Source organism: Salvelinus alpinus, chromosome 16 (assembly GCF_045679555.1).
Source record: "Salvelinus alpinus chromosome 16, SLU_Salpinus.1, whole genome shotgun sequence".
NCBI classification, from domain to species: Eukaryota; Metazoa; Chordata; class Actinopteri; order Salmoniformes; family Salmonidae; genus Salvelinus; species Salvelinus alpinus.
Window position 1 is genome coordinate 38,085,677 of NC_092101.1, and position 10,947 is coordinate 38,096,623.

The following is a 10,947-nucleotide window of genomic DNA, read 5'->3' on the forward strand; positions in this document are numbered from 1 at the left end:
GGAGCTAAGCACAGGCAAAATCCTAGAGAAAACCTGGTTCAATTTGCTTTCAACCAGACAATGGGAGAGAAAATCATCTTTCAGCAGGAATATAACCTAAAACACAAGGCGAAAAATGCGTTTTTACTCATTACTCATTATGGGGTATTGTGTGTAGATGGGTGAGAATTGCATTTTATTTAATAAATGTTGAATTCAGGCTATAACACAACAAAATGCAGAATAAGTCAAGGTGTATGAATACTTTCTGAAGGCACTGTACCCTTCCCATTCCCCTCCCCCATATCCCAATTTGTGCCACCCATATGTGAAAAACCTACATGCCAGGTATAGAACATATTGTCTTCCATACAGGTTATAGAAAAGAGCATGAGCTCTGAACTATCTGTTCAGACCCCAGTCCTACCTACAGGTTATGGAAAAGAGCATGAGCTCTGAACTATCTGTTCAGACCCCAGTCCTACATACAGGTTATGGAAAAGAGCATGAGCTCTGAACTATCTGTTCAGACCCCAGTCCTACATACAGGTTATGGAAAAGAGCATGAGCTCTGAACTATCTGTTCAGACCCCAGTCCTACATACAGGTTATGGAAAAGAGCATGAGCTCTGAACTATCTGTTCAGACCCCAGTCCTACATACAGGTTATGGAAAAGAGCATGAGCTCTGAACTATCTGTTCAGACCCCAGTCCTACCTACAGGTTATGGAAAAGAGCATGAGCTCTGAACTATCTGTTCAGACCCCAGTCCTACCTACAGGTTATAGAAAAGAGCATGAGCTCTGAACTATCTGTTCAGACCCCAGTCCTACCTACAGGTTATAGAAAAGAGCATGAGCTCTGAACTATCTGTTCAGACCCCAGTCCTACCTACAGGTTATGGAAAAGAGCATGAGCTCTGAACTATCTGTTCAGACCCCAGTCCTACCTACAGGTTATGGAAAAGAGCATGAGCTCTGAACTATCTGTTCAGACCCCAGTCCTACCTACAGGTTATGGAAAAGAGCATGAGCTCTGAACTATCTGTTCAGACCCCAGTCCTACCTACAGGTTATGGAAAAGAGCATGAGCTCTGAACTATCTGTTCAGACCCCAGTCCTACCTACTGGTTATGGAAAAGAGCATGAGCTCTGAACTATCTGTTCAGACCCCAGTCCTACCTACAGGTTATGGAAAAGAGCATGAGCTCTGAACTATCTGTTCAGACCCCAGTCCTACATACAGGTTATGGAAAAGAGCATGAGCTCTGAACTATCTGTTCAGACCCCAGTCCTACCTACAGGTTATAGAAAAGAGCATGAGCTCTGAACTATCTGTTCAGACCCCAGTCCTACCTACAGGTTATGGAAAAGAGCATGAGCTCTGAACTATCTGTTCAGACCCCAGTCCTACCTACAGGTTATGGAAAATGTTATCTTTTAGTGTTTCTCCAGTAGGTTTCCTCAGGGAGAAAGCCTCCACATGTAAAAGATAATAAAACAAAACACTATAGTAAATACTACGGTAATGTCCTATTAAACACTACAGTAAATATTACAGAATATACTACAGTTTTCTTTCACAATAGTATTCATACTATAGTTCAGTTTAAATACTACAGTCAGGGTTGGGTAGGTTACTTTCTAAATGTAATCCGTTACAGTTACTAGCTAGCTGTACAAAATTGTAATCAGTAATGTAACTTTTGGATTACATAAACTCAGTAACGAGGCATTAGAAGACAAAAATGTATGTTACCAATTGAACAACATCTATTGCAGGATAAATCAATGTTGAAGTTTACATAGTTGGCCATATGGATGTTACATTTCACTTTATGGGTTGGTTATGTAGGCTTCTTCTAACCCATTGCTTTCTACTACATATAATAATATGATTAAATTATATCTTTACATAAATATATATAATTTCTAAGTCCAAACATGTATGTAGCAACTACAGATTGCCCCTTTAACTGTATCAAAAGTGTGCAAGTTTGAGCATGTGTCAATTTTTTTTATTTTTATAAGCATTAATTAGATTGAGCAATAAAAGCCCCACTTTTATTCCATAGGCTGTGATCCGCGCTATTCAGCTGTTGCAAGAGCGCATTTTTCACTGGTTATCTACTGGTTTCAAAAACAATGATTGATGGGCAGCTTAAACTTCTTGAATTCAAAATATTTGGGTTCAAATACACATTTAGATTTGTGAACAGCCAACCACAACAACCACAATCTGTAAGGCGCAAATATTTAAATGAGAGAGCAGCAGTGTGATTCACATCAATGCGCTATGTAGATAGCAATAATAAGTGATATCCGTATCTCCGTAGACTACACCACTGATGTCATCCTCACCTCCAAGTGTTTATTCAAGTTGGATAATCTTTGGATGCCGACAGCAGTCGCACCATTGGAAGACATAGCCTGGACTGTAGCCTACAAAAGCTTATTCCTGCTCTTTTCCCACGATCCATCAAACACATTTGGTGTGTCATCATAGTGGTTTCTGACTTGTGGTGAGACATGCTCAGGTGAAACAAATTTAAACATGCAACTTTTTTCAAACATCCTTTTATGAATTTAAAAGTAATGATCTAAATAATCATCTATCTTTTCAAAAGTATCGGTAATCTGATTACAATATTTTTGCTGGTAACGTAATGGATTACAGTTAACGTTTTTGTAATCCCTCACATGTAACGGATTACATGTAATCTGTTACTCTCAACCCTGACTACAGTATATTACAGTAAATATTACAGTAAAGTTTGCAAAAACCATGCAGTGAGTACTATAGTATATAAATATAGTAATACTACAGTATTTAGACCATAGTATAATATAGTATTTGTTTTGTTTGGGATATAATTTGTGTACAGTCATAAAATAGGAATGAAGATGTTTCAGGGCATCCATCTACCAGACCATTATAAAAACAACAACTATTCAGAACCACGTTGTAAAAATGTTCTTAGGAGTAGGCTACGTTATAAATCAGGAGGAGAGAGTTTGGAAGCGAATGGAGAGGTATTACCTCTTGTCTTATTCCCTTTTTAGAGAGAGAGAAAGAGATATGAGAGAGAAAGAAACAAAGAGAGAGAGAGAGAGAGAGACGCTAGCTACTTTGAGTCTGAGACACGATCCACTTCCTACACTAATATCTGTGATAGGTCACCATTCTGAATGACATCATCATGGGCCATCAATTACACAGTGACATCATGGGAACAGAACATATAGTGAGTCAGACAATCCATAGGCTAGTATCAACACGGCCTCATTAGAATATGTCAAAGTGACATTTAACCACCTATGCTGACATATTACTTATGCGACGTATAGTAATTACGATGGTTAAATGTCAACAGTCTGACACATTTCTAATAAGAAATCAATTCTAGCTACTGTAGATGGTAGAGGCTACTTCCAAAGCAAAAACTCAGGTACCTGAGTTGACCAAAGATACAGATACAAACAGACAATAGATACAGGCCATTCAAGTGACGTGCAGTTCTGTAGGTTCTATCCATACCCTTGACCGATTTATTTCATACTCTGTTTTATAATGCACATGGGATCAGAGCAAAACGTGAGCCTGGGACTGGGCTTTGAGGTAAGACATCAACCATAACTTTGTCAACCTGGTATCATCACACTCTTTCTTTCTCTCTCTTTCATCTGTTTTTATAGCGGGGATTTCTAGGAGATTTTGTATTCTTCTATGATGGGGTTCTTTTGATCTTGCTGTCCGTTCTGTCGTGTCCCTCTCTCCTCCTCACCCTTTATGTGATCAGCTCTACCACTGACCTCTACACTTGTTATGCTTCCCAAATAGCACCCTATTCCCTATGTAGTGCACTATACTTTTGACCACGGCCAATAGTGCTTTGGTCAAACGTAGTGTACTATATAGGGAATAGGGTGCCATTTGGGATGTAACCTGGTGGTTGTGTTCTGGATGGGGATGTTTCCTCTCTCTGATGAGTGAGCACTAACTCATGGTTCTTTCATGTGCCTTAGGTTAGGTCTTACAGTCGTGAGTCTTTCTTAATACACAGAACAGCACACTGCTGCTGCTCAACAAAGGAGCAAGAAGGTACAGTGAGTGTTGGGAGGGGGGACTTTGTGTGTTTGTGTGTGTGTGTGTGTGTGTGTGTGTGTGTGTGTGTGTGTGTGTGTGTGTGTGTGTGTGTGTGTGTGTGTGTGTGTGTGTGTGTGTGTGTGTGTGTGTGTGTGTGTGTGTGTGTGTGTGTGTGTGTGTGTGTGTGTGTGTGACCTAAAGATTGAACACACACAGACACACTACTAGCTCTTCCATAACCAATAAGCAGCCAATGACACCTTTCTCTCTCTGACTAAACCAGTGGTTCCCAAACTAGGGGTCGCGACCCCATGTGCGGTCTCCTGATATGAAAAAATGGGGTCGAGGAAGAATCTCCATAATCCTATAATATTAAATAAATTATACCATTTACAGTACCTGTCAAAAGTTTGGCCACACCTACTCATTCAAGGGTTTTTCTTTATTTTTACTATTTTCTACATTGTAGAATAATAGTGAAGACGTCAAAACTATGAAATAAAACATGGAATCACGTAGTAACCAAAAAAGTATTAATCAAATCAAAATATATTTTATATTTGAGATTCTTCAAAGTAGCCACCCTTTGCCTTGAATACAGCTTTGCAAATTCTTGGAATCCATTTCAATTAACAGGTGTGCCTTGTTAAAAGTTCATTTGTGGAATTTCTTTCCTTCTTAATGCATATGAGCCAGTCAGTTGTGTTGTGACAATGTAGGGATAGTTTACAGAAGATAATCCTATTTGGTAGAAGACCAGGTCCATATTATGGCAAGAACAGCTAAAATAAGCAAAGAGAAATGACAGTCCATCATTACTTTAAGACATGAAGGTCAGTCAATCCCGGAAATTTTCAAGAACTTTTAACGTTTATTCAAGTGCAGTTGCAAAAACCATCAACCGCTATGATGAAACTGGCTCTCATGAGGACCACCACAGGAACGGAAGACCCAGAGTTACCTCTGCTGCAGAGGATAAGTTCATTAGAGTTTACCAGCCTCAGAAATTGCAGCCCAAATAAATGCTTCACAGAGTTCAAGTAACAAACACATTTCAACATCAGCTGTTCAGTTTAGACTCTGTGAATCAGGCCTTCATGGTCAAATTGCTGCAAAGAAACCACTACTAAAGGACACCAATAATAAGAAGAGACTTGCTTGGGCCAAGAAACATGACCAATGAACATTAGACCAGTGGAAATCTGTCCTTTGGTCTGATGAGTCCAAATTTGAGATTTTTGGTTCCAACCACTGTGTCTTTGTGAGACACAGAGCAGGTGAACAGATGATCTCTGCATGTGTGGTTCCCACCGTGAAGCATGGGGGAGGAGGTGTGATGGTGTGGGGGTGCTTTGCTGGTGACACTGTCTGTGATTTATTTAGAATTCAAGGCACACTTAACCAGCATGGCTACCACAGCATTCTGCAGCGATATGCAATCCCATCTGGTTTGCGCTTAGTGGGACTATCATTTGTTTTTCAATAGGACAATGACCCAACACACCTCCAGGCTGTGTAAAGGCTATTTGACCAAGAAGTAGAGTGATGGAGTGCTGCATCAGACGACCTGGCCTCTACAATCACCCGACCTCAACCCAATTGAGATGGTTTGGGATGAGTTGGACCGCAGAGTGAAGGAAAAGCAGCCAACAAGTGCTCAGCATATGTGGGAACTTCTTTAAGACTGTTGGAAAAGCATTCCAGGTGAAGCTGGTTGAGATAATGCCTAGAGTGTGCAAAGCTGTCATCAAGGCAAAGGGTGGCTACTTTGAAGAATCTCAAATCTAATATATATTTTGATTTGTTGAACACTTTATGGTTACTACATGATTCCATATGTGTTATTTCATAGTTTTGATGTCTTCACTATTATTCTACGATGTAGAAGATAGTAAAAATAAAAACACCCTTGAATGAGTAGGTGTGTCCAAACTTTTGACTGGTACTGTATATATTATAATATCGTCTTTGTATCTCAAAATCATTGTAATGTGGTCAACCTTAAAAATCTAAATGAAATTATTCAAATCTAAAAGATAAAATTCAACCAGTGAGCGCCCTTAGATCATGGCAAAGGCCACCGTTGCACTTGAATCATTCCCATGGTGAATGGCTAGACCCACTACGCTATGAAACCACACACTATTGAAGAGATTGATAAAATATATAGTGAAAACAGTGTGTGGGGTGGCAGAGGCACGGAAACTCACATCAGTACCTTTGTCAGATGACACTGTTAAACAAAGGATTCATGCTGTTGCTAGCAATCAAGAGGTAACTCTGACCGACTCAAAAACTGACCAGGGCGAGATAGTCATGCATAATTGACTTTTGTTTGCTATCATGTCAGGGGATGCTATTCTGTCTCACGATTCCCGAGGATGAAACCAGTGTGCTGCGTGGACACATTGACGAAAAACTGATTCCATGGGATTGAATGGTGGGCTTTTGTAAAGATGGGGCTCCATCTACAGTGCATTCGGAAAATATTCATACCTCATTACTTTTTCCACATTTTGTTACGTTACAGCCTTATTCTAAAATGAATTAAAAAATGAATATACACACAATACTCCCTAATGACGAAGCAAAACCATGTTTTTAGACATTTTAGCACCTTTATAAAAAATTCTAAACCAGAAATACCTTATTTACATAAGTATTCAGACCCTTTGCAATGAGATTTGAAATTGAGCTCAGGTGCATCCTGTTTCCATTGGTCATCCTTAAGATGTTTCTACAACTTGATTGGAGTCCACCACTGGTAAATTAAATTGATTGGACATGGAAATGTGCACACCTGTCTATAGAACATCCCACAGTTGACAGTGCATGTTCAAGCCATGAGGTCGAAGGAATTGTCAGTAGAGTCACGAGACAGGATTGTGTCGAGGCACAGATCTGGGGAAGGGTACAAAAACATTTCTGCAGCATTGAAGGTCCCCAAGAACACAGTTTTCTCCATCATTCTTAAATGGAAGATGTTTGGAACCACCAAGAATCTTCATAGAACTGTCCGCCCGGCCAAACTGAGCAATCGGGGGAGAATGGCCTTGGTCAGGGAGATGACCAAGAACCAGATGGTCACTCTGACAGAGCTCCAGAGTTCCTCTGTGGAGATGGGAGAACCTTCCATAAGGACAACCATCTCTGCAGCCCTCCACCAATCAGGTCTTTATGGTAGAGTGGCCAGACTGAAGCCACTCCTCAGTAAAAGGTACATGACAGCCAAGTTGGCGTTTGCCAAAATGCACCTACAGTGGCAAGAAATTATGTGAACCCTTTGGAATTACCTGGATTTCTGCATAAATTGGTCATCAAATTTGATCTGATCTTAATCTAAGTCACAACAATAGACAAACAGAGTGTACTTAAACTAATAACACACAAATTATTGTATTTTTCTTGTCTATATTGAATACATCATTTAAACATTCACTGTGTAGGTTGGAAAAAGTATGTGAACCCCTAGGCTAATGACTCCTCCAAAAGCGAATTGGAGTCAGGGGTCAGCTAACCTGGAGTCCAATCAATGAGACGAGATTGGAGATGTTGGTTAGAGCTGCCTTGCCCTATAAAAACACTCACAAAATTTGAGTTTGCTATTCACAAGAAGCATTGCCTGATGTGAACCATGCCTCGAACAGAAGAGATCTCAGAAGACCTAAGATTAAGACCAATTGACTTGCATAACCCTGGAAAGGGTTACAAAAGTATCTCTAAAAGCCTTGATACTTATCAGTCCACGCTAAGACAAACTGTCTATAAATGGAGAAAATTCAGCACTGTTGCTACTCTCCCTAGGAGTGGCCGCCCTGCAAAGATGACTGCAAGAGCACAGCGCAGAATGCTCAATGAGGTTAAGAAGAATCCTAGAGTGTCAGCTAAAGGCTTACAGAAATCTCTTGGACATGCTAACATTTCTGTTAATGAGTCTACGATACGTAAAACACGGGAGGACACCACAGAAGAAGTCACTGCTGTCCAGAAAAAACATTGCACACATCTGTAGTTTGCAAAAGTGGACCTGGATGTTCCACAACGCTACTGGCAAAATATTCTGTGGACAGATGAAACTACAATTGAGTTATTTGGAAGGAACACACAACACTATGTGTTGAGAGAAAAAGGCACAACACACCAACATCAAAACCTCATCCCAACTGTACGTATGGTGGAGGGAGCATTATGGTTTGGGGCTGCTTTGCTGCCTCAGGGCCTGGACAGCTTGCTATCATCGCCGGAAAAATGAATTTCCAAGTTTATCAAGACATTTTGCAGGACAATGTTAGGCTATCTGTCCTCCAATTGAAGCTCAACAGAAGTTGGGTGATGCAACAGGACAACGACCCAAAACACAGAAGTAAATCAACAACAAAATGGCTTCAACAGAAGAAAATACGCCTTCTGGAGTGGCCCAGTCAGAGTCCTGACCAATTGAGATGCTTTGGCATGACCTCAAGAGAGCAGTTCACACCAGACATCCCAAGAATATTGCTGAACTGAAACAGTTTTTTAAAGAGGAATGGTCCAAAATTCCTCCTGACCGTTGTGCAGGTCTGATCCACAACTCCATGTTTGGTTGAGGTTGTTGCTGCCAAAGGAGGGTCAACCAATTATTAAATCCAACGGTTCACATACTTTTTCCACCCTGCACTGTGAATATTTACATGGTGTGTTCAATAAAGACATGAAACATATAATTGTTTGTGTGTTATTAGTTTAAGCAGACTGTGTTTGTCTATTGTTGTGACCTAGATGAAGATCAGATCAAATTGTATGACCAATGTATGCAGAAATGCAGGTATTTCCAAAGGGTTCACATACTTTTTCTTGCCAAGATTATCTTGTCTGATGAAACCAAGATTGAACTCTTTGGCCTGAATGCCAAGCGTCACGTCTGGGGGAAACCTGACACCATTCCTACGGTGAAGCATGGTGCTGGTAGCATCATGCTGTGAGGATGTTTTTCAGCGGCAGGGACTGGGAGACTAGTCAGAATCAAGGGAAAGATGAAAGGAGCAAAGTACAGAGAGATCCTTAATGGAAACCTTTTCCAGAGCACTCAGGACCTCAGACTGGGGTGATGGTTCCCCTTCCAACAGGACAACGACCCTAAGCACACAGTCATGACAACGCAGGGGTGGCTTCGGGACAAGTCTCTGAACGTCCTTGAGTGGCCCAGCCAGAGCCCAAACTTGAACCCGATCTAACATCTCTGGAGAGACCTGAAAATAACTGTGCAGTGACACTTCCCATCCAACCTGACAGAGCTTGAGAGAATCTACAGAGAAGAATGGGAGAAACTCCCCAAATACAGGTGTGCCAAGCTTGTAGCATCATACCCAAGAAGACTCAAGGCTGTAATCGCTGCCAAAGGTGCTTCAACAAAGTACTAAGTAATACATTTGCAAAAAAAAAAAATGTTTTTGCTTTGTTATTATGGGGTATTGTGTGTAGATTGAGGAGGGGAAAAACAATTTAATACATTCTATAATAAGGCTCTAACGTAACAAAATGTGGAAAAAGTCAAGGGGTCTGAATACTTTCCGCATGCACTGTGTATATATATAAATATATTTGATTTAAAAAATGTCAGTCAATTTGATCAGTTTTTTTCTTTGCCTTTCATATAAAAGCCGTGTGAACTGCAGAGGTTATTTAAGGGTGGCCCAACCAAGTGCTCAGACCAGCCACATAGCAGACATCTGTCCGACAATAAGTCAACGAACCTGGCATGCTGTAGCTTAGATAAATCCTCTGTCCAATTCAGGCCCAAGCACATTACAGGTTGATGAAATAATCCCACAACAGCTCGCATTAAAACTCTTGATCTTTTCGCTCATTGTTTTTTTATTCACTTCATAAAAATTGAGGGATTACGTCTCGTTGTGGATTGAAAGGAGAGATAAAGAGCAAATCTCAGGGGGATTTTGTTTGGGAGATTTCTCAATAATCTCATCCCCTATTTCCCTTAGGAGTGTTTTAACATGAGTTTTTCTCCGTCTCTACTCATGACATTGCAACAGCCTTTGATTGCAAGAAATGTAACTAGGACAGTATTATGGGGATTTCTACTGTTTTACACTGATCCGGTTGTGTGTGTGTCTGTCTGTGTGTGTGTCTGTGTTCTTTCTGTGCCTGTCTGTGTCTATGTACACTGTCATTATCAGCACTGCTATGTTTTACACTGCTCAGAGACAGTCCACTATGAAAATGTATTTTTGTAGGGAGACCAAAATGAGACAAAAGGAACACTGTTTAGACAGTATATTTAAGCAATAAGGCCCAATGAGGTGTGGTATATGACCAATATACCACGGCTAAGGGCTGTTCTTATGCTTGACGCAACGCGGAGTGCTGGGACACAGCCCTTAGCCGTGGTATATTGGCCACATATCACAAACCCCTGAGGTGCCTTATTGCTATTATAAACTGGTTACCAACGTAATTAGAGCAGTACAAATAAATGTTTTGTCATACCCGTGGTATACGGTCTGATACACCACAGCTGTGAGCCAATCAGCACTCAGGCCTGGAACCACCCAGTTTATAAAGACTTATTAATTCCTTTATTACCCGGGTCCAGAGAAAGCATGGAAGGGTTCTCTTTTCCCACGAGTATACCTGTTGGGATTATTTAGAGCTTTCATGTGACCCTCTGTCTTCATGTGACCATCTGTCTTTTAATAACTTATCATTATTAGCATCCATAAATACATAATTAAAGCACTTGCACTGTCCAGCTGATACAGAGTCTTATCGTTGTGTGTGTGCTTGGTGCGCTTGTCTGTTGTAACTGCCATTGACAATGCAGTAATGGTCTGACATTGTTTTGTTTATACTGCGTGTGTGTGTGTGTGTGTGTGTGTGTGTGTGTGT

The 10,947-nt window shown here is 40.7% G+C and overlaps 1 non-coding gene across 1 annotated transcript; it reads left to right on the plus strand.

Annotated features, from left to right (window-relative positions):
- Window positions 1–1,406: 1,406 nt before the first annotated feature.
- On the plus strand, window positions 1,407–1,459 carry LOC139541813 (U7 small nuclear RNA). Its single transcript, XR_011668428.1, has one exon. It is a non-coding gene; the product is annotated as a U7 small nuclear RNA (small nuclear RNA).
- Window positions 1,460–10,947: the final 9,488 nt, after the last annotated feature.